Source organism: Dama dama, chromosome 15 (assembly GCF_033118175.1).
Source record: "Dama dama isolate Ldn47 chromosome 15, ASM3311817v1, whole genome shotgun sequence".
Classification (NCBI taxonomy): Eukaryota; Metazoa; Chordata; class Mammalia; order Artiodactyla; family Cervidae; genus Dama; species Dama dama.
In genome coordinates this window covers 90,844,778-90,850,311 of record NC_083695.1, presented here as the reverse complement: position 1 = coordinate 90,850,311, position 5,534 = coordinate 90,844,778, and positions in this window count along the sequence as shown.

Below are 5,534 nucleotides of genomic sequence, written 5' to 3'. Positions count from 1 at the left end.
TACCTGCCTCCTGCAAAATCTGTATTCAGGTCAAGAAGCAACAGTTAGAACCGGACATGGAAAAACAGATGGGTCCAAACTGGGAAAGGAATATGTCAAGGCTGTGTATTGTCACCCTGCTTATTTAACTTATATGCAGAGAACATCATGAGAAACACTGGACTGGATGAAGCACAAGCTGGAATCATGATTGCTGGGAGAAATATCAATAACTTCAGATGTTGAGATGACAGCAGCCTTATAGCAGAAAGCAAAGATGAACTAAAGAGTTTCTTGATGGAGGTGAAAGAGGAAAGTAAAAAAGCCGGCTTAAAACTCAGCATTCAAAATCAAAGATCATGGCATCTGGTCCCATCACTTCATGGCAAATAGATGGGGAAATAATGGAAGCAGTGACAGACTTTATTTTCTTGAGCTCAAAAATCACAGCAGATGGTGATTGCAGCCATGAAATTAAAGGATGCTTGCCCCTTGGAAGAAAAGCTATGACAAACCTAGACAGCATACTAACAAGCAGAGACATTACTTTGCCGACAAAAGTCTGTCTAGTCAAAGCTATGGTTTCTCCAGTAGGCACGTAGGGATGTGAGAGTTGGACCATAAAGAAAGCTGAACACTGAAGAATTGATTATTTTGAACTGTGGTGTTGGAGAAAATCTTGAGAGTCCCTTGGACTGCAAGGAGATCAAACCAGTCCATCCTAAAGGAAATCAGTCCTGAATATTCATTGGAAGGACTGATGCTGAAGCTGAAGCTCCAATACTTTGGCTACCTGATGTGAAGAGCTGACTCATTTGAAAAGACCCTGATGCTGGGAAAGATTGAGGGCAGGGGGAGAAGAGAACGACAGAGGATGAGATGGTTGGATGGCATCAGCGACTCAATGGACATGAGTTTGAGCAAGCTCTGGGAGATGGTGATGGACAGGGAGGCTTGGCATGCTGGGGGTCACAGAGTCGGATGTGACTGAGAGACTGATCAACAACAACAAATATTTACAGAGAGCCTATTATGAATGATGAACTGATGTAATACTGGGGATTGAATGATAAACAAATTTTTTAAAAAATCTCTACCTCAAGGAGTTTGTGTTTTAATGGGTGGAGGGAAAAGATACACAAAGTACATTGAGTGTTAGGAGAAAATCTTTACAACCATAGATTACACGAAAAATTTCTTACACAGGACACAAAATACATTAACCACAAAAGACAGCAATTTGATAAGGGGAGTTTCAATAAAATGAAAAGTTCTACTCTTTGTAAAATAACACTAGTAAAGTTAAAAGGTAATACATGCAGTGGGAGACAATATTAGCAATACATATATCTAAAAAGATGTGTGTCCAGACTATAATTATTGACATGTTAATATATTACAACTCAATCATAGGAAGACACAATTTAAAAACAAGGAGAAAACATGAAATAATAGTTCACAAAAGAAGATTTACAAATGGCTAGAAAGAATATGAAAAGATATTCAATATTACTAGTCATCAGAAATGGAAATTAAAATGAGAAGAAAATATGGAGAACACCTGAAATGAAAGAGACCAAGGACATCCAGTGTCAAAAGGATGCAGAACAACTATAATCCACACAGTCCTGGGGGAAACCCAAAACAGTGCCATCCCTTTTAATAACTGTTTGGCAGCTTCTCAAAAAGTTAAATATAGACTTGTGCAATGAGCAAGCAATTCCACCCCTAGGTATTTACCCACAGTGAATGAAACATATGGCCACACATGAATATTCAGAGTAGCTTTATTCACAATCAATAAAACCTGAAAATCCCAAATGCCAATCAGCATGTAAATGAACAAACTATAGAATATCCATACAAGGAGATACCACTCAGCGATAAAAAAAGATGGATTAGCTAATTCTTAATAACCAGTGACTAGTTACTACTGTTGATATGTACTGTAACCTAGTATGTGAAGTCACTCAGTCGTGTCCGACTCTTTGCGACCCCATGGACTGTAGCCCACCAGGCTCCTCTGTCCATGGAATTTGTCAGGCGAGAGTACTGGAGTGGGTTGCCATTTCCTTCCCCAGGGGATCTTCCCGACCCAGGGATTGAACCTGGGTCTCCCGCATTGCAGGCAGACGCTTTACCATCTGAGCCACCATGGAAGCCCCACTATAACCTAGATGGAGCTCAAAAACGTGATGCTGAATAAAAGAAGCCAGACAACCGAGTTCATACAGACTGACCCCATTTACATGACGTTCTAGAAAAGGCAGGCATTGACACTGACAGTCATCAGATCCTCAAGCTGTAACTGAAAGTGGCACAGTTACCTACGGGGAGTTTTTGGTGATAGACATGCCCTCTCTCGACCTCAGTGTTGGTTACACCAATGCATCCATTTGGCAAAAGTCATTTGACTGCATACTTAAACAGGGTTACATTTTCTTAATATCATATGTAAATCATATCTCAATAAAGTTGATTTTTTACAAGAGAAAATACATAGTACGTAAGATGACACTAAGTGCTAAGAAAAAAAATATAACAAAGCAGAATGGGACGAGGGAGCATGGGGTCGGTTGCAGTTTTACACCGGGGTGGCAGAGGAAGGTTCCTCTGAGGATGTGACACTTGTGAGTAAACAGCTGATAGAACAGCGCACAAGTCATGCCGAAGTCTGGAGGAGGGCACCCCAGGCAGCCAGCACGGCCAGTTCAAAGGCTTTGCGGCAAGAACAAGCCCAGCATGGCCCCTGCACTGCACGGAGGCCAGGACAGCACAGGACCACGAGCATCCGCGGGAGGGGGTGAGTGAGAGAAGTCGAGAGAAGAGGCAGGGGAGGGTGTTATCTGGGGCCTTTGGGTCTCGGTAAAAATGTTTGACTTCCCTGGTGGCTCAGACAGTGAAGTGTCTGCCTACAATGAGGGAGACCCGGGTTTGATCCCCAGGTTGGGAAGATGCCCTGGAGAAGGAAATGGCAACCCACTCCAGTATTCTTGCCTGGAAAATCCCACGGACGGAGAATCCTGGTAGGCTACAGTCCATGGGGTCACAAAGAGTCGGACACGACTGAGTGACTTCACTTTCTTCTACGTGAGACAGAAAGCAATTCAAAGGTTGTGGGTACAAGAGTGATCTGATTTAGGTTTTAACAGGATCCCTCCGGCTACCATATTGGAAACAGACCGAAGCGGGTAAGGACGGGAGCAAGGAGATCAGCCAGGGGGCCACTGTGGTAACTCAGGTGGAAAGGTCAGGGTGCTCAGTTAGGGCCAGGGAGGTAGTGAGATCAGTCATGGAATGGGATCAGATTCAGACATCAAAGACTGTCTTCTAAAAGTCCCTCCACACCACAATTAGACCTGGGATAGGACGCGTCCTTTGAGACACCATTGGTCTCATCAAAGGTAGAATGACCTAGAGACAGCCGGCTTCTTCGCTGCCTCCCCACTCTATGGAAAGTTTTAAAATATGAGCAGGGTTTAGATCAACCAGGAACCAGAGGGAAGAGAAATCGGTGCCTCAGGGTCCTGAAGGCAGGACCGGCATACCCCCTTCACCTTTCTACTGCACTTGGCTTTATTATAAATTCTGGGCTCTCCAGGTGACGTTAGTGGTGAAGAAACTGCCTACCAATGCAGGAGATGCAAGAGATGCGGATTTGATCCCTGGGCTGGAAAGATCCCCGAGAGGAAGGCATGGTAGCCCACTCCAGTATTCTTGCCTGGAGAATCCCATGGACAGAAGAGCCTGGAGGTCTACAGTTCATATGATGTTTCATAGATTTTGCTTTAAAAAAATTGTGAAGGTTTGTGGCAAGCCTGCGTTGTGCAAGTCTCACGGTGCTGCTCTTTCAGTGGCATTTGTTCATTCATGCGTCTGTGTCATGTTTTGGTCATTTTCTTGTATTCCAAACATGTTTATTATCACTATTATATTTGTTACGGTGACCTGTGATCTTTGATGTTACAATTCACTGAAGGCTCAGATGACAGCATTTTTAGCAATAAAGTATTTTTTACTTAAGGGATGCACGTTGTTTTTTCAGACATAAGGCTACTGCATACTTAATAGACAATGGTACAGTCTAAACATAACTTTTATATGCACAGGGAAACCAAAACATTTGAGTAACACACTTTTTTGTGAGATTCGCCTTATCACGGCAGTTTGGAACTGAACCCACAATACCTTCAAGGTCTGCTTGTGTAGCAACACCCAGAAAACAGGAACAAAGGAACCTACAGAAGCAGAGAACCAGGACCAGAGAAGCCAGGAGTCAGAGGGGTGGAGATTCAGACCAGGCCTGACCTGTAAACAGCAGGGCATAAAGTTATCACGGGGCCAGGGCAACACAGCAATGATGCTACCGGGACATTGAACTTGGAGGACAGCAGCTGAGTCAGAGCCGCTGCTCTGAGCATCTCCAGGGACTCCAAAGTGGTCACCATTCCCACGAGCCCCTCAGCTACCCCCGGGGCAGAAGCAAATGCTCTCTGAAGGAAAGAGTCCCCAGTTCAGCCATAACTTAAGATCAAAGATCGCCAAACACAAGGAAGACAAGTCACAGAGTCAGAGACATGTCTTCCGGTAGAAAACATGTCTTTTCCCTCTGCTGTTTAGACATCTGGGGCCTTACTGACCCTGGGGAGACAGTCCGTCCCAGGGCTAGCCGATTCCTGGAGATGGTAAATTTGCCCTCCAGTGTGCCTTTCACATGAAAAAAAATTACCAGGCCAGAGTCCACACACTCCCCACCTCTTCTGATGGCAAACTCCAGGCCAGCATCTGCAGCCCTCATCACCCCAGGATGGTACCAACCAAACAGGGACAGGCCCTCCACCCCAGAGCCTGTGGAAATTATTCAAACTAGCCAACCTGAAGCCTGCTGCCTGCTTACTCTGCCCTGTAAGCTTTTTGCACAAAAACCACAGCAGCAAAGCTTGCTCATGCTGTATCCTGGCACCTCCCGGCACCTCCCTGGGCAACCCCCACATGGCATTTCCCTGCCCCTCAGGAACTGTAACAAGTCACCTTCTCCACTGCTGCAGTCATCTCCTGCTCTCTCAGACTCACTACACCTAAATCACAATAAAACCCACACTTAAAACACCCTCCAAGAACAGAAGAGATTGAAATTGTCAGATTCAGAATATCCAAGAGCCAGGTACGGAAGTTTTAAAGAAATTAACCAATTCTTTCCAAAGTTGAGCATGTAACAACAACAAAAAAATTGTTAGAAATGACCAAAAATATCTGAGAAGAAAAGCAACTGGAAATTCTAGAAGTCAAAATATAATTGCTGAAACATAAAACTAAGTAGGTCGGTTGAATGGTAAAGTAAGCAAAAAATGAAAAGATAATTATATATCTGCAGAATTTACCCAGCTTTCCCAGAATAAAGCAACGAATGGACGTATAACACAGAGACTAAGAAAACAGAATGAGAAGATCTAACATATTTATTCAAAGGAAGAGTGAAGAAAATAGAGGAGAGGCAACATTTAAAGGATAATCACTGAAAATGTGACATAACTAATTAAAAATACGAAATCACA